This window comes from Mycteria americana, chromosome 1, assembly GCF_035582795.1.
Source record: "Mycteria americana isolate JAX WOST 10 ecotype Jacksonville Zoo and Gardens chromosome 1, USCA_MyAme_1.0, whole genome shotgun sequence".
NCBI lineage: Eukaryota > Metazoa > Chordata > Aves > Ciconiiformes > Ciconiidae > Mycteria > Mycteria americana.
In genome coordinates this window covers 14,342,387-14,361,288 of record NC_134365.1, presented here as the reverse complement: position 1 = coordinate 14,361,288, position 18,902 = coordinate 14,342,387, and the positions used below count along the sequence as shown (strand labels likewise).

The window sequence follows — 18,902 nt, the reverse complement described above, 5'->3', positions numbered from 1 at the left end:
AGGTAGCTCCGCCCCGTCCCCGCCGCGGGACGCTCCCCTCGGGCCGCACGTGCGCCTCGGGCACCCGGGGCGTGGGGCCTGTCCCAGCCCTGGCGCTACCACCCAGCTCCGGGTTAAAACTGCCTCGTCGCCTTTACCTGCCCTTTCCCTAATCAGCCTCCATGGCAGTGCGGTAATCTCCCCTCTCCTCAGAGCCCCTTACGGCGCTGCCACTGCCCGAGGCCCGGCGAGGGGGTTAACGCCTTCCGTGAAGAAACACGGACACCGGGGCCTCGACCAAGCCTCGGCGGTGTGGGACCAGCAGTGGGAGCGAGGCCTGGTACCTGATCAGAGCTGTGGAAAGTTTGTATACCCCACAAAACCGCTGCTTCCCCTGTAATTTGTATTTTCAGTGGGAGGCTCCAACAAACCGCAGTCAAACCAAACTATTCCAGAGCTGGCTAATTATAAACTTTGCAAAACAGGCCTAGGTTTTAATCATCCTGCTCTCCTAGCTGCTCCACAGAACAGTGCAATTAAGGAAAGCCAGTTTCCCTTTCAATAAACCATTATTGCCAGTTTCAGTAACCACAAAGTCCTGCGTTTCTTCAGTTACTTTGTGAACTGCTGTGGGCAGAGCTTATCACCTGCTGAGGCTCCTTCGGCCACGTGTTTCCACGCAGCGTTGAAATAGGCCGTTTCGGCACTGCTAGTCGAGGGCGCTGTGTTTCCTGTGAGACAGATCCACCCTCACTGGAGAAATCCCGAGACTGAAACAAGATAATAATCTAAAGTCTTCTTTTCAGAAGCATTCTGAATGTATGCAACGTATCTAAGAGGCTAGACTCTTAGGGGTAGGAAGGCTTCATTGACACCAGTAAATTCAATGCTCCGCCGAGGCCAGCTGGCAGGGAACTGCCCGTGCCAACGCTGGTGAACTCCCTCAGCTCCCAACCCAGGACAGTCCTGTGCAAACTGTCTGCTGGGGACAGCCACTCTCAGCTGCTGGGGTCTGGGAAAGGCTTGCGGTAATGGTACTTGAGGAGAGCCAAATTTGGGCTGGGAAAAGTTCTGGCAATGTACCAGCAGAGGCAACTTCATTTCAGTACCAAAGGTCGTTCCTGAGCATGCTTGGAGTGTATGGCTGTAGATAAATAGGTATAGACACGCAGAAAGCAGTGCTGTCAGTTTTTACTTCCTGGAGTATTCTTCCTTCCTGGAAAATTTTTACTTTTTTCCTGGAGTTAGGAGATGTTCACTTGGGTAATCAAGTATTACCTCAAAAATGAGGGAAAATCAGAGGTGAAATTCTATTACCTGTTTGAGTCCCACGGTGTGTTGTGTGACACAACACAAAGAAACACAATTTTTAAAACATCGATTAAAATACAAAATACGATTTTAAAAACATCAGTACTACATATGCTGGAGGGAAGGCACTGGTTTTTGGGACTATTTTCCTAACCCAGTAACTCCGCTCTGCCTCAGACTGTAGCACAGTACTTCTGACATCCTCTGCCTCAGATACTACAAATCTTCCCCACTGCTGTCTTGCTGTGCTCCAAAAAGAGAGAGAAAGCTGGGCTCTCAGCAGATGATCAGAAGGAAGAGGATCTTGGGCCCCAGATGCAGTATTGGCTTTTCCCCAGGTCCTTCAGCGCCTGCCTTCTGTGCCCTCTGTGCTTTCCTTTTTAATAGCTACAGCTAGTTTCCAAAGGAGCTCAGTGCTGAGTTGATGAGTGCCCTCAGTTGCTCCGTCCCTTGCTCTAGGCTCTACTTCCACGCTGGGTCTCAAAAATGGTGGGAATTGAGGATCCTTCTGCTCAGTGTGAGCTGTCTCCTACATCTGCCAACATCCTGTTACTCAGAGTTGAATCACAAGAGCTGTCAGAAGTGGTGCTCCTTTCCCCCTGAAATGTTATCAGTCACATGCAGATTTAAGGTGGCAAAACTACCGTGACTCACAAATGACAGTGACGGTTGTTAGAAGCTCCTGAGCTGTCTCAGAGGCTAAAGCCTGAGAACGCTATTCACTGTGAGTTACCTTCTCAGACTCCAAAACATGGAGCAATTTCATAAAAAGCCATAGTATTTTAAATACATAGATTTTGTGGAATATTTTGTGCGCGTAGGCAAGTTGTTATTCCCTTTGCAGTGCAGAATGAAAACCTACTGACTGCCCTAAAAAGTTTGTACTGCCACTTCATATGCTGTGTGCTTGAACAGCAGCTTTAATCCTGCAGCAGGGCCTGTACTTTCAGTGGGAGGCTCCAACAAACCACAGTCAAACTGTAATTTGGACTGTAATTGCATGAAAATAGTAAAACACAAAAGCGTGATATACTGCATACATTTAAAAATAAAAGTGGAAACTGTTGTTAACACATTAGTTAAAATACAAATTTAAATGCCAAAAAACCAGATGCTACCTAATTTGACAAGAACCCCTTGATTGCATATGTAACTGTAGATCTCTGTGATTGAAATTCTTGTTACTGTTATTTTGCTGCCTGTACTATTTTAGTACCCACATAACCTACGTAAGAAGCATCTTGTAGCTGCAAAGTAGGCACATCCTTTCACCAGAGAATTTACATTGGAGGCAAATTAGTTTCCATGGAATAGAAAATCTAACCTTACATGAAGCTAGCTACTTCTCCTTTTTTTTTTTTTAGTTTAGTTTCTCCTGTTTAGTTTATGCATATTCAAAAGATCCATCCAGTTCCAGCATTTTTTTTTATTTCAGATATATCTCTCTCAGGTTGTAAAATAAAAAAGCAAAGCACCAAACTGTGCATTTGAAAATTAAAATTAAGCTTCTCTTCCATTTTAAGTTAGATCTAACTGATCTCATTATGCTGGGATTTATCTCAAAGATGTTTTACCAGACTTCACTAAGCCATTAGCCATCCTCCATCCTAGAAATTTGAATCCTTGCTAGACATAGAATTACAGCTTAAGATAAACTGATTATCCGCATAGTATGTCTCCTACTTAACAAAATAGCAGTGTCTCATATGTAAATGCAATCTAAAATTCAGCATCCAGCAAAGGTCATTAGAGAGATGCAACTTTAAATCAAGAAATGTTATCATTCAGCTAAAAAAGCAATAAAATAAAACAAATACTGGTGTTCTAACAGTACAAGCTGAATATATAAACAAGCACCACTAAACTCTTACAAAACGCTACTTTTTAAATGGTTTTAACAATCTCTTCTTACAATGAGATTATTTAGAAATGGACTATTATAACAATGAATGCTCACAATATCCCTCTGGTTTAGGTAAACAGTATTATCTGAAGCTTCCAGACAGAGAAAACGAGACCTTTCTTCATAGTTCTTATGCGTCCAGTCTCAAGCAACAATGAAGTAGAAGGGCCAGGATTAGCAGAGGGGAGTTCTATATAAACGATGTCCTTGTCATTTATCCTGCAGTCATCAGCATGATACATAAATAGTTGCCTGCCAAGTTCAGGATGCCACGGAGCCTTATGAAGTGCAGACTTTACCCTTCAAACTTGTCAGGAACTCTACCAAAACCAGTAGCAATATACAGTCTGAATTACACAATTCCAACTGGTTTTCTGAGGAAAAGAGGTTTCCATGCTCATTACCGTACAATATCAACCAAACTTGACACAGAGATCTCAAAGATAAGGCCATTCCTATGTCTCATGAAAATGAGCAGCCAGGAACCGCCAGCTGAGGAGAAGGCTGCGGTATCAGCTCGCACACACGGGAAGAGACTCTACAAATACCCAATATGAAAAAAAAGATTCAGCTGGTTCCAGCACGCATAGATCTAGCTGGCTGCTTCTAGAGTAGTATTTCTACTTTACAAAACAATTCCATGTAGTAGCAGTGAAAGTGATATAAATCAGAAATCTGCATGTACATACCTGATGCATATGTAACCATGTGCCAACATAGGGGCTGAACACAATACTTTGAAACCAGCACTGCTGTAACTCTGAACTAGAATGACAGTCTTGATACGAGCAAAGAAAGCATGGTCACATTGAAAGGCTTTTCTTTCAATTGTATAGATAAAATATTTCTTCTGAAATACAGAAAAAGTCCATATGAGCAAGACACACTATCATGATCAGGTCACTATAGAAGCAGTCTGGAAGAGCTATCCTGAATTACAGGTTGATTCAACCCCAGACAAGAGGCCACAGCAACTGAGCGTCAGAAGAGCACTACTCAGGAAAAAGACCTTCAAAATTGCTGAAACCAGCACACAGTAAAGGCATTAAAATTTGAAATTGCCTTCAGCTAAACTACTGTTTAGTGCTGTGTTGGCTTTTTGTAGAGTCATCTTGGCTTTTTGTAGAGTCATCGTGTTCGCTGTTTATTTACAATCCACTATGTTTTTAAAGCAATGATATAGTATTGCAGTTAATGAATATGCCAAAATCCTGCTGCCAGGAATTGGCTTTAGCTTAGCCAAGCATGCAGAATTCAAATGAGCCTACAAACATGGGCTCAAGAAATTATATTTTTTTGCAGAGGAGTGTTTTTTTGTGAATAAAGCTGTTTTGAGAATACAAATCAAACTTTATGGACATTATGTTGTCCGATTTTCATGCCAGCTGCTCACTGGCATCTAGCTGATTATTTTTATCAGTATTACCTATAGGTTATTCTCCAGCTAATTAAATTGCAAATAGCTTTTCTTTCCCATGGTTAATCACTGGGCAGCAAAGGCCTACAGGCCACTGACACTGGTCTTTTGTACTCTCAAGCTGCAAGGAAGACTGTCTAAATTAAACATGAAAGCTGTTGGCTGAATTTATAACATTTCAGTTGCTCATTAACAGTGCACTCTTTTGAAGCTGCTGATTAAAAACTTTCTTCAGGGAATATTATAGTATTCTGTCTGCATGCAGCTCTTTTTCTCATAGGTATTTGTGCACTGAAATAAGAGAGAGGGACCTGTCGGTAAGTACCAAACAACTTACTACCTGACTTCTGAAGGCTTTTATCAGAAAGATAAATGGAAGGTGTTTGGATAGTTCATAACACCACTTTTTCAAGAAGATGCAGTAACTCAATAGGAAATTCCTGTGGGTAAGTTCCTCTGATTTAGCAAAACAGATAAGTTTCTCCTTGCCTTTTAGCAGGCTCACTACAGAACAAGGATCTTAGAAATTAGTCCTTTTTTATTGCTTTTGTTGGCATTCTATACGAGTGTCATCTCTGTACCTTCCTTTGATTATAACTACATACAGGTGCATTGTTTTATATCATTATTCTGATTTGATGGTGGATGAGTTCCTAAAACTCCAACATTTATTTCAACTTTTTGTTCATTTTACGAAAAGGTCACTTTAGCAAAATATTTTCTCCAGAAAAGAATTAAAAGGTCACCCAAGTCTCTAGTATAATTCAATAGAAATTAACACAGTTAGTGAAAATTGAAATTAATGCAAGTACTGAAAATATTAGAATTTGGTATCTGATCAGGCAGCCAAGACAGCCACCATTCTTTGATTCTGTGATTCATTCTTCCTCTGTTCAGACATCGTTCAGGTAGCAATGCTGTGAGCAGCTTTTCTTAACAATCTATAGAAGGAGAGTAGATTTTCCGTTACACAAAAATGCTGTTAATGCTACTCATCACAGCTTATAATATAGTAAATGCACAGTTACATGCTATTCTAATATCCAGAGAACTGAGTTTTCTCTTTTATTGCCTCTCTTAAACCCTGTTTTCTCAATCTCTAATCCCTATAATCTCAGTAATGCTTAAGTAAGCATTAGCAAACACAAACTACAGACCATGTAGTTTTACACAGATATTAATACAGTGTGAGTATAGACTTACCCAAAATAGTCATTGATCCAGGGCAGTTTTTGTTTAGCTACCACGGTTCCCTGTTGCAGTTTAACTGTGGAAGCAATGTATATAAGCATTCGGCTTTATAGCTCTATCCAGCTTCTTAGTTGGTTTTATAGCCTGGACTGATTGCATGGTGGTGTAGACTCTTCAGGGTCCATGATGCTATCGCAGACTGGCCAAATTCACATCCTGGCACATCTCCGATGCTGTAGGCCTGCCCTGCACTCAAGGCATTAAGGTGGTATCACTCATCACACTTAACTTCAGCTGTATAAAACTAGTTCTCTACGCTCTCTTAGTAGTCAGTGGAGGGAAACAGGCACCTCCAAAATGTGGGTTATCCATTGTACTCTGGACACCTCTCTTAGGATGATTACTAATAAGTGTCTCCTCATGGTACTTCTCTCTCCCAGTAGATGCAGATGAACGAATGACTAATTCAGCAGACTAAAGTTACCCAACTTCTAGGCAGCTACCTTCAGGCAAAACAAATCTTATCCTGAGCTTCAGGCTAGTAGCTCATCCCGGGCTTGCCTTATCTAAAGATCAGATCCATATATTTTAGTAACTTATTAGAGGATATTACACAGATTATAAATGCATTTACTCAAGGGCACCACAAGTTGAATTTATATTCTGTGAGGGCCTCCAGCATTTTAATGCAACAGGCTGGAAATTCTGCAGCATCTTTACGTAAATTTAAATACTGAGTTCTTGTCATTAATTAAATACAAATAAAGCAATCACTTGAGTATTCCTTGTGTTATTTATATATATTTTTATATATACATATCTTTATATTAAAATAAGTTTACTTTTTGATGCTTGCACATATTCAGGGTGCAAGACTCTATAGCAACTGTATTTTGTGCTGATTTTTGTGCAATGAATAACCATACTGTGGAAGTTATCAAGGGAAAGGCTAGGAGTGTTGACAGATGGCTGGCAAAGAGAAAGTTGGGGATTTTACAACCTGAGAAGCCAGCAGGAGTGGTTTGGGAATGTGGGATACCATTGGTTGGATAATTCTGTTCACATAAGCAGCTAACTTGCTAAAGTTGATATTTAAACTTTTACGTTTCAAGTTAACAATCTGATTGCACTGAGTTTAGCAGTGCATATCACTAAAGATCTTTTTTCAGACTGATTTCAAATTCACTGGCCTTTTTTTGTAGTTCTCTGAAGGAAACAATTTCTGGAGCTTCTCAAACCCACTGTGCTCCGTGTCCCAGATTGATGCCTTTCTCAAATCCTATTATAGCCCAGAGTGCCAGACCTACCTTTTTTTTTTTTTTTTTGTGGGAGACAGCTGCTTTTGCTGGTCATTTTCTTCTCTCCCACTTTTCTACATTTTTCTACTAACTTCCAGATGTTTGGCAGCTAGTGCAGAGCAGTAACTCCAAGCAGGCTGCCAAACATCTACTAATGCAAGATATTGTGCATGCACAGGTCTTCTCTGTATTTGATGTGCACTGTGATGCTTCTCCTTCACAAAAGCCATGCAACTCGAGTCACGCATGCTCAGAAAATCATCAGGTTTGCAATGCAAGAATTTCAGTGCAAACACGTTAATGAGTTGGTCTGTAGGCAAGGAGTATGTTTGAATTGCCCAGAACACATTCAAATTGATGCACATGCATGAAGATCCAATATGCCTTAAACATATTTGCTTCCACATTTGCCTTTGGAACTTCATATACCAACTGGGAGGCATGAGAATCTGGAATCTATATTTTTTTCTTTTAAAATCCCATTTAACTAAGTATATAAGGAAGAACTGGGTTAATATGAGAGGCTCAAGAGATGTGCCTAAGAGGCAATTTCAAACACGACATGGCCTTCATAGCAGATGAGCTGTAGTATGTCAAACGAAAGAAGGTTTGGAATAGGAATCCAAGCCACTACTACTAAGTAGATTCAACAGAATGAGGGGATGGGCAGTTACTCTCTAGCTGGTTGCAGTTATTGCATTGATGGTATTGCATAGTGGCTCCACTACTTCAAGCATTAGCCATAATCTCATGTGTTTCTGACTATGGCTATCAGTCATCCTGCTAGTCTATTAATGCTGGCAGATCTACTTTTTGTACTATGTAATGTATTTATTTTATCCTGAAACATTTTTCCCAAATCAGGTATAAAAAATAAAACCAGAAAGCTTCAGAACTTACTGCCAGCTGCACAGTGCACAAATCTCACAGCTATTTCTTTTGACTTTCCCACGTTTTTCTTTTTTTTTTTTTTGCTATGATAACCCATATTTTCTAGTCTTGGCTTTCTACTAGTGAAATTATTTACATCTCAATCTTTTCTTTTTGAATTACAAGTTAAGCATTAGGACGAATTTTTAGTATAATTATACATATAAGTTGATCACAAGAGATTTATTGAGAAACTCTAAACTCTCCAAAGCTTCTTGAAACTATTCTTTTTTACTATTTTTCAAAGTTTTCAGCAGCCTCTGGATAAATAAAAGAAAGAATATGTGGCATTTACATGCAATTTTTATTTCATCCATGTAAGGTCCTCATACATTTCTCAGAAATGTGTGGATTGACTCTCTCTGCCTACTTAAAATCTACCCCAAATCATGTATATTTGAATAAGGAAAACCCATCTACACAGTTTGCAATAAAGCACCAGGAACTATGTGCGTAGTTAAAATTTGCTAGCTGATCTTCACAGGCAAAGACTCTAAAGGCCTGAATCAAAGTTCAGCACAGTCAGTGAGACACTCTGATTTAATTCAGAGTACCTGTCTTTAAACAGACGACTTGACTTGCACAAAATGGTGACTGACACTCACAAGCAGAACATGGAATGGAATGGAATGGAATGGAATGGAATGGAATGGAATGGAATGGTTCAGTTGCAAGGGACCTACAACAATCATGTAGTCCAACTGCCTGACCACTTCAGGGCTGACTAAAAGTTGAAGCATGTTATTAAGGGCATTGTCCAAATGCCTCTTAAAGAGTGACAGGCTTGGGGCATTGACCACCTCCCTAGGCAGCCTGTTCCAGTGTTTGACTACCCTTTCGGTAAATAAGTGTTTCCTAATGTCTTTTACCTCCTTGCTTTGACTTCTGCAAATGCTTGTGTTGATGCCTTGCTTTGATTTGTAAGTTACAGAAGAGAATAAGACTTCCCAATACAAAAGGGAAAGAACAGATAAAGACATCTTAGATAAATTAAATGTTCTAAATTGTGTCAGCCTGATATAAGTCCCTTAACCATTCTCTACTTGTTCTCAGAAGTAACTGCTTCATTCCCTCTCTAAATAAGGAATGTGTAAGTTAAATAAGAAAGGAAATGGTCAAGCATACAAATGGAAAAAAGGCAGAATCCAAAACTCGGGAATTCAGGAAAGGCAGTTCTTTGCCTTTTAGTTCCTTGCCTTTTAGTTCCTTTTGCCAAATAATAGAAAAAATAAAGTATTCCTGAGCATCTATACAATAGCAAAGAGGAGATTATGAAGAAGATGGAGCCAGGCTCTTTGAAGTGCTATATGGTGGGAGGATGACAGACGATGGGCATAAGTTGAAATAAGAGAGGTTCAAACTGGATTTAAGGGAAAACATTTTCACCACGAGGCAGTCAGTCCATGGAACTGGTTGCCCAGAGAGCTTGTGAAGTCTACACTCTTGCAGGTTTTCAAAATCCAACAGGATAAAGTCTGATCTGAACTCATAGCTGACCCTGCTTTTAGCAGGAAGTTGGACTAGAGACCTCCTGAGGTCCTTTTCAAACGAAATTATCCTGTAATCCTATGGTGATAAGTAACAGGTAATGTGGTTTTATGGAAAAAAAAAAAAATTATTAAAAGCAACATTCCAGAACTGGGACATAGGCCTTGCAGATTAAGGAGAAGCAACGGGTGCTTCATATGTTGACTATGATAAGGCTCTTAACCTGGTCTTGCAGGAAGCATGCACAGCTAGCTAAGGAAATACTCTGGCTCTGTCTATCTAGGGACCAGATTCAATTTTCCTTGAAAATTCCCCCATCTCTTGCCCCATTCCCTTTTGTCTTCTCCTGAGGGCCATGCCGAAGTGGGCAGGGAGTAGTCATGGCATGCATAAATTGTGCTAGTTCTGCCCCATGACACCTTCCTTCATGAGGGGTGCATGGCCTTTCCTCAGGAGACAGGAAAGTGAATCATTCACGTGGTCTTAATGCAGTGGCCTAAGTGGTGTGAGTGCACATGTACATCATGTCATAGGATAAATACCAGAATAAACAGTGGTAACAAACCAGAGAAATGGTCTGAAAAAACAGGATGTTGTTCAAGATGGAGGGATGTAAGGTATTATTTTTAAGAATAATCAGCTGCACAGGAAGGTGATGGAGTGTTATTGGCAAGCAGTATGCCCCTCAGAAAAGCATCTAGGAGTAGTATTGCATCATAAACTAAACAAGCCAGTGCTGTGATACTGTTGTAAAATAAGCAGACTTCACACAGGGGTGTATAAACAGCTCTATAAAAGACACATGAAGCAAAGTTCTGTTCCAATCAGCACTGATAAGACCTCAGCTGGAGTACAACATCCATTTTTGGGCACCTCACTTGAAGAAAGACCAATAAAGAAACCACAGTAGAGCTATGTAATTTTCAGAGGTATAGAAAATGTGACCCATGAGGTAAGATTGAAAGAATTCATTTGTTTAGTCTAGCAATGAGAGGATTGAGGGAAGATATGATATCAGTTCTCAAACACATAAAAGTATTGCAGAGATACAAGCTGTTCTTCATGTCTACTGATACGGCAAGAAGTAATAGCCTTAAACGGCAACTTGAAGATTTAAGTTATATTTTACAAAAAGCTTTTGAACTGTAAGGAACGTTATGCAGTATCTCACTGTGGAGAGGTCTGAAGAATCAGCATAACTGCAAATTTTCAAGGTCAGGTTGAACAAATACCTCTCAGGAGCTGATTAGATAGAGTGGATTCTGCTCTGAAGCAAGAGGGTGAACTGGAAAACCCTTTCAGATCTTTTTTTTAATCATGTCTAGAGAAGCAACTCCATTGTCCTCATTACTAAATTGGCATGAAAAAGGAGGAAAAAATGTACCAGTGTCATCTCTCCAAGTTTTCCTAAATTATGCCAAGTTTTTTTTTCCTACTTGTTACATCTCAGTCTTGTTTTATCTAGAATTAGGGTGTCTCTGGTAGAAGAACAGTACAGCATACATGAAACTGGAAAATTATTTTTAAGGTTGTTCTATTTTGTGTTTTGTAAATACTTTTTTAACTTAAAACATGTGAGCAGCTGGGATAAAAGAACCCTTTGATTTGTAACTGCTCGTTTTGTTTAAATGACAGGAATGGCAGGGATAAGAGAAGAACCCTTTGTTTAGCTTTATCTGTGCTGGAGAACGTCTCTTACAATTGCTCTGTAAACCATCGTTTTGTCTAGGTCTTTTTACACTGACTTCCTAAACTCCCCGAAGTTCTCCTAGTGACACAGGTACACAGACACCAAGATTTGGTGTCCTTTCAGCTAGGCTTGCAAACATGCTCACGATCGAACTTCTTCATTTCAACTCTAAAGAAACTTACTCCTACCTTTATAGAGGTCCTAGTGAAACTAGGGGAAATCCCGCTGGAAATTTCCAGTACTTCTGTGATTAAACATAAATAGCGGAGTTCAACATCAGTAAGAGAACACCAGTCCCTCACTTAATTTGCTACAAAGGAGCAAGTCACTTGTTCTTTTTCTACCCCAAAATCCATAAAAGTTGTGTTTTCTAAAAGCTTCCATCCCAGGAAGCAGGAAGATTAGAAGCAATCTTTTTTTTTTTCCATTTTAGAGGTAGTTTTATCCTCTGTTTACATTGTTTAAGTACTTTTAATAACAATGATCTTTATTAATTAACACCATTAGTTTGTTATCTGACTCCAAAAGCATCTTCTATGGAAGAAGCTTACCACTGTGAAGCATTGTGCTGTATGCTTGAGTCATTTATCATTATTTTTTTGCAGAAAAAACTATTGATACCAGAATACTTAAAGAAGCATCAGTCACTTCCCAAGTTATAAATAACATACATGATAATTACATCCCCTTTGAAAAAGACCATGACACTAATAATTACCTTGAAAAAAATCTTTGTTACTTTCATACAGTTTACATCATCAGTAAACCACCATCAACAATTATTTATGCATTTTCAGTAACAATTGTGCAGTTCTGCTCTAGTTTTGCCAAAATGAAGACTCGGTTCAGATGCATCTGTTTTCCAGTGCCATCTATGCTTGCTTTCTTTCACTTATTCAGTGAACCAGCTGTGTTGACTGATGTCTGAGAAATCAAGTTCACACCCAGAATAATTCCATTGTAGTCAATTTAGTTGCAGCGAGGATCAATTTGACCCATGGAGCTCAGTATATTCTAGAAGGTCATGTAGCTTGTCAGTCTCTCAGACAGGATTTAAATAGAGGATCCTCCTGAATCCCAATTCAGATGAGCCTCTTTTGACATCATCATCGTGTCTACACATTCAGAGTGACATTTTGTCAAATACCACTCGGAGCATTGCTCATCTATTGGCATACCAAAAAGTGACCTTCATGGCTTTAGTCACATGCCCTCATTCTTTACTTCCATTTATTTATAACTCTCTCCTCTATTCAGTGCCAGCTGTTAAAAACAAAGCGGATTTCCTTTCCCTCTCCCTCCGGGAGCTGTGGATGAAGAGGTTTCAGACTCATTTCAGGAGGGCAGTAGCAGCATACTGAGGTCAGCCTGGGAACCCAGCAGTTTCCATTAGTGCCAGAGCAGCAGCTTAGCAGCTGAAAGCAGCTTCATGTAGCACATAGCATGCCTGCGTGGGGTGCCGACAGTTACAATAATACTCCAATTATGAAAGATCCTCACTGAATGTAGTGGTTTGGACTATGGGATTTCTTGAAGCCCCTTCTAGCCCTGTATTTCTATGATGCTTGTATAATAAAGCTACAAAAACAGTGTGTGCAGGCAAAAAAAAGGATGGTCCATCATTCTGAATATTACAAGCAATCACAAGGAAGCTCTGACTTACCTCATCGTTATACACCTTCTTTCTTATTCGTGACTATTTCCCTATAGGAACTTTATATGATTTAAAAAGTCATTATTTCTTCTTGTTTTCCATTTCACAATATATTTTTCATTGTAATCTAAAAACTAACTTATTTGAAATTATGCAGAAGCTCTTGGTTACAATACCACTGGCATTATCTAATTTTAACTAGGTTTCTTACAAAACCATGCTCTGTGCCTTTCTGTCAAACTAATTGGCCAATTTCAATGATATTTGAAAGAAGGAAAGAAATTTCAAGGTCTTTCTGTGGATTAGGAAATCTTAGAGCATTCCCTGGTTACTTAGTAAAGGTGGACAACTCAGCTACCTCCCAGTTCACACTGTGAAGAAACCTGGGTATGCATCTGTTCTTTTCCCTGCAGCCTGGTTTCCAGAGAAAGTAAACATTAAAAATTTGTGTTTGATGGGATCTAAATGATGCTCCAAAGGCATCTGTTCTGGTTAGTCAAGAGCATGTAATAGTACACCCCTGAAGTAAGCCTGATACAGCCCAAAGTAATTAAGTTCCTATAATTTTCTTTAACACCAGTATCTGGATATAGGAAGGAGACTCAAATTAGTTGCCCAAGTACGGGAAAAGTAGGTAGAACACGGCAGCATGTATTATCTTAGCATGAGCCACTTGGCAGTGGACACATGCGCTTGCTGGCCAGTCTGCCTGCACATATGACTAACTGGATTAACCACAGCACACGCTGTCTCTTGCCTAAACATGTCATGGAAGGCATGGAGAGAAGTGGTCTTGAATTGTTGCACTGGGAGGGTGAAACTACAGAACAGTGAATAAAAATGGTCAGGACACCAAGCTTGCTTAGTTTCATTCTTCCTGAAAGAGCCTATTTATATGTGATTGCATGTTTCTATGTGGCATTGTCTTTCCATATGTGTTCTGAAAGTATAGGAGTAAACAGTGGCTCCAGTTCTTCTATGACCATCACTGGTTTTATTCTGCATTGTTGTCAGAGGTATTACACTGACTTTAAACTCAAAAATGAAACAGACAGTGAATTCAAAGAAGTTGTTCCAATCCTAGGATCTCCGAATGGGTATGTCACTGTTCAGCAGGAAATAAACATCTGTGAACCTCCAACATTGTCCGTCTGTAAGACGTCAAAGGTCTTATGTTCAAACATGAGAAGGAAGAGACAGTTTTAACACTCTGCAGCTTTATAGACAGCTCCTATAAAGCATGTAATATAAATAGTTGAACTGACCTGTCACACTCCCATGATCAGCTCATCACTGTATTGGTGCACCCCCAAAATCATCCTGAGAGGAACCTATTTGGGACACTGCTGGTGAAAATTCAGCCCTGTGCACCCTTTCAGCATCCTCTTCAGACAGTCTAGATACTCCTTCTGCAGATGTACGCAGCCTGGAACATCCCCAGCCAGCATATTTCCACCGTGAAGTACTTAAGAGTATATTCTTCTATACTCTCACACCATGCCTCCTTCCCTTTCTACACACTTGCATCTTGTCCCTCTCTGAGCACTTTGTAGTACTGCCAGTGCAGTAGCCCTCTCATTTTGCAGGCTGTTGTGGTTTAATCCCAGTTGGCAACTAAGCACCACACAGCCGCTTGCTCGCCCTCCCCCCCGCTGGTGGGATGGGGGAGAGAATCGGGAAAAAAAGTAAAACACATAGGCTGAGATAAAGACAGTTTAATAGGACAGCAGAGGAAGAGAAAATAACAACAACAACAACAACAACAATAATAGAATGTACAAAACAAGTGATGCACAATGCAATTGGTCACCACCCACTGAACAATGCCCAGCCATTCCCCCAGCAGCGATCGCTGCCCCCCAGCCAACTCCCCCCGGTTTATATACAGAGCATGACACCATATGGTACGGAATAGCCCTTTGGCCAGTTTGGGTCAGCTGTCCCGGCTGTGTCCCCTCCCAGCTTCTTGTGCACCTGGGATGCCAAAAAGTCCTTGACTGGTATAAGCACTGCTCAGCAACAACTAAAACATCAGTGTGTTATCAACATTATTCTCATACTAAATCCAAAACACAGCACTATACCAGCTACTAGGAAGAAAATTAACTCTGTCCCAGCCAAAACCAGGACACAGGCTGACTGTATGCCAAACAAGCAAGCTGTGTCTTGGCAGGATGAATTTCCTCCCACATTCCAGAGGACTCACAACGGGCACTCCCTGCCGAAGGGTTACATTCACAGCCATGAAGGCAGCCAGACCATCTTAAAGACCCGCTGAGACCCAGCATTGGGGTTGTCCGATGACACATATCTGCCTCACAGTAACCCGCTTGCTCTGTGGTGAATAAAAGCACAGAGCTAGGGCCAAATACTTCTTAGAGACACAATAAATGAAACCACAGAGATGTAAATGGCATGAGAATAAGGTTCATTACATATACAGACAGTGATCTGGTCATATCACAAATTAAACTAGAGGGTATAGTTAAAATCTTAGCAACCGCCAACATTCACATCCAAGCCATGGCACTATGTGTAAGAAATTCTCCCTTAAATAAAGGGTAGTCACAAACAATCCATTTTAGTGTATGTCTAAAATGATTGTTAGAGAGACACTTTTCAGTGATGCATTTAGACACAAAGAAACAGTTTGTCATCATCTTGCCTGCAATGAAAGCAGCACGATGTTCTACAATTTCTAATTCACAATTAAAAGTCAAGGCACTCATAACAACCTAACCATGTTAGGACCTACCCTACATATTATTATTTTTTCTCCTTTATACATCCAGACTTCTTCCTGTTTATTAAACCTGTTTCTGTATCCTGTGCCAAATTACAAATTCAATTGCAAAAGGGTAGGGATTTTTCTTTCTGCACATTGCCACTCACAAAGGAATCTGGATCTGATCAGGCCTTTTAGACACTGTAATTGAATTTCCTAAATAAATTTTAGTGATAGTCATTTTGCAAAATGTTATGCAATATTGCAATACATTATCAGGTACTGACTGTAACAGCATCACCTCATGGTAGTGCTTGTTCACAATGACACTGCCAAGCTTCACCAATTTTGGAAACAAATGTGATAATTTTAATTTCCCCTGACGTACATGCTTTAATCTCAAAATCAGGTGTTGTCTAAGGCTAGATGTGTTCCAGTAAACTGCAGCATGGGCCTGGACCTTGCCACACTTTAATAACCATTAAATCACTAGCAAAGTTGCTACCTGAGTTTTGGCTCATGCCAACTAGCGTTCTGCCAGAGGGTGCCCAAGCATGCTTCAGGGATTAGTGTGGGCCAGGGAAGACTTTCAACAGCAATTTTGATGCAGCCACCTGCTCTTCAGGGCTGAGAAGGTTTATCTGTATGAAAATACACACATTGTACAATTTGGTGTCAGGGCTGGAGAATACTCCTGGCCCATTACTGGTATAACACAGCCTAAATGTCTCTGTTATGGTTCCAGTTTATTGCCTCCCCCAGTTTTGTCCCCTAAGTAGAAGTTAAAGAGATACCAGCTAGGCATCAGAGAGTATTTCACATAATCTTTAGAAGCACATGTTGTTTAGTTTTAACTGTGGTTCATAAGTTCCTTCTCTGTAGTCCCAAAGATTGTCAAATTCTTTATCATGTAAGAGGTTTGGATTTGTAATGGTAAACATGACATTTACAGTAATTTCATTAAGTATTGTATATTGATTATATATCAATTTTGTAACTAAGGCAATTTAATGTTTTGATTAAACATCACTGTGAAGCATTTTGTACCTATATATATATAAACATATTAGCTGGTTGCGTAACCCTCTTTCACAGGGTAACTTAACATACAACATGATTTCAAACTCTGCTTGCCTCTGCCTGCAACAGTTGCTAAATAACTTTTCTCCCTTAATTTCTCTCCAAAACAGTGTGGATACCATAAGGGTGGTTTCCTCTCAACACTGTAATTAGAAGGGTAGGTTAGGCTTTTTGATTGTGTCCCGATATGGGCCAGTTTTGCCAGAAAGGCTTTTACTAGCCTAGTAGAATTTCTTTCGATGCAAAATTTCTACGCTAGTAAAAACTTCAGTACAGCTAACATTAGAGTGGTGAAAAACTTCTTTGCTAAGATAGCTTATTTCACTCAGAGATCCAGCACAAACTGTTACAGCAAGTGTGCTTTTTTGCTGTGATAAACGGCATCTGCACTATAAGAGTAAACATTGCCTAGTATGTAGCAAGACTAAGCCTAAAGGGATTTTGGACTGTGATTTGATATTCTAAGATGGAGTGAGAGATGGTACAACATTTTTTATTTTGTTATCTAGGAGGATTTTCAATCAAGTTAAAACAGCTCAGTTATAAAGCTATACAAATTTTAACTATCAGAATTTTTACTTTTTCCTACTATAGATTGTCTTCAGTTACTGCCCAAGACAGTGAGTGTCTTGCTCTGACACAGCTTATGTCAACCGACTAAATTAAACTTTGTGAAAAAGACATTAATTCTATAGAGATCTAAACAAAATACTGGTAAACTTTGGTTGCATAGAAGGTTAAACCCGTCATCAAGAGAAGTTTTATAATCAAGTTAGTTGAGCTGTCCTGACCATGATTAATGCATACACTATCTCCAAGGGAAAGACACCACCGTGGATACAATTAATGAAATACTAACTGTGTGATTCTAATTAAGATATAGGTTGTTGCATTAAGCAGATTAAGCTACGTTAAGGAACTTATCCTTCCAAATGGTTAATGAAATGGTATACCCCCAAAACTTCTTCAACAAAAAAGGGTTCTGTTTCAGCTGTTAAATTTCACTGTGAGAAAATAAAATGCACTGACCCCAAAATAACCCCGCTTTGCTATTCCTCCGTATCTGTGCCTCTCTGCAGTACAAAGAAGCTCTCAAATCTTTTTCATTTCCATATATAGTGGACAATACGTAGGGCCAGTCCAAGTAGTAAAAATGCTACTGAATCCATTGCAGGAATGCATGCCACTGAAGAAAATAAAATTATTAAAACTCCCTTTCTTAGGACTAGGTGCCAAGCAAAAAACTCTTACCTCATGCACAGATGGCTGGAACCTTCCCATCTGTTAGTAACTTCTGGCCTCCAACTTCTGCAGGATCCTAACGTCAGTCCTCTAAGCATATTAGCACGTCTGGAGTGTATTAAGAGTCAGAGAGATCTCTGTTCTGGGTTTACACAACTACGTGAGCACAGATGCACCACTGGGACTTTTCCTCAGTTTAAATGCGTTTGTGTGCATAAGACATTGAAAGATCAAAACCTACCAAGCAGCAGGACTAGACTGAGATCTTAGTTGCGGTCTCATGGGAATACTGAAACAGGAAACTAATTTAAAATTCTGGTTCTGTTGAAGAACACCTCTGAAGTTGAATTTTCTCATGTTGTGCACACTGGCGTGGCAGAGCAGGTAATAGGTGCTGATATAGACTTCTAGCAGTGTCAGAAATTACTTGAACAACCATAATTCTTCACCAGTTGTTATACCAGAAAAGAGATGTTTCCCTTTCAAATTGAAAACTGCACGCTTCACAGACACCAGTTGTCTTTACTTACAGCCTCCAAATGTTGACATCTATATTTGTAGTACAGACAAAATGCATTTACTAAAGCAGAGCCTCCTGAACTGTGGCTTTTGCAGCACTGGTGACATACAAACTACTTCCAAATGACATGTAGAGGCAGATCTGCCTAGCAGGAGATACTCAGCTGAAGTGGAAGATGAGCATCCCAAACCCGCTACTGCTGGTAATCAGTTACTACCAGCCTGGAGGCACTTACCTAATGGCTTGCACAAATTTATATACATAGGTACTAATTATTACTAACAGTTAATGGGCATTGATCAGAGCTATGGAGAGCAGCTTTATCATCTAACTCATTTAGTAGGTCTTAGATTCCATAAATTAACAGTAGAAATAACTTAAATCAATATAGATTTGTGTTTAATAACGTATGAGTAAAAGTCATTGCTACTACAAGGCCAGCTTAGCATTAGACATACTGATAGGAGATGAAAT

The 18,902-nt window shown here is 39.9% G+C and overlaps 1 protein-coding gene across 9 annotated transcripts in view; it reads right to left on the bottom strand.

The window, feature by feature from the left end:
* Positions 1 to 14,908: 14,908 nt before the first annotated feature.
* ARMC10 (armadillo repeat containing 10) overlaps positions 14,909 to 18,902 on the bottom strand; it is a 46,958-nt gene continuing 42,964 nt past the window's right edge. For all 9 annotated transcript variants that reach the window (XM_075491433.1, XM_075491425.1, XM_075491466.1 and 6 more), the window contains exon 7: positions 14,909 to 14,920. The gene's annotated coding sequence lies outside the window, so the exon portion shown is untranslated. The remainder of the gene's footprint in view (positions 14,921 to 18,902) is intronic.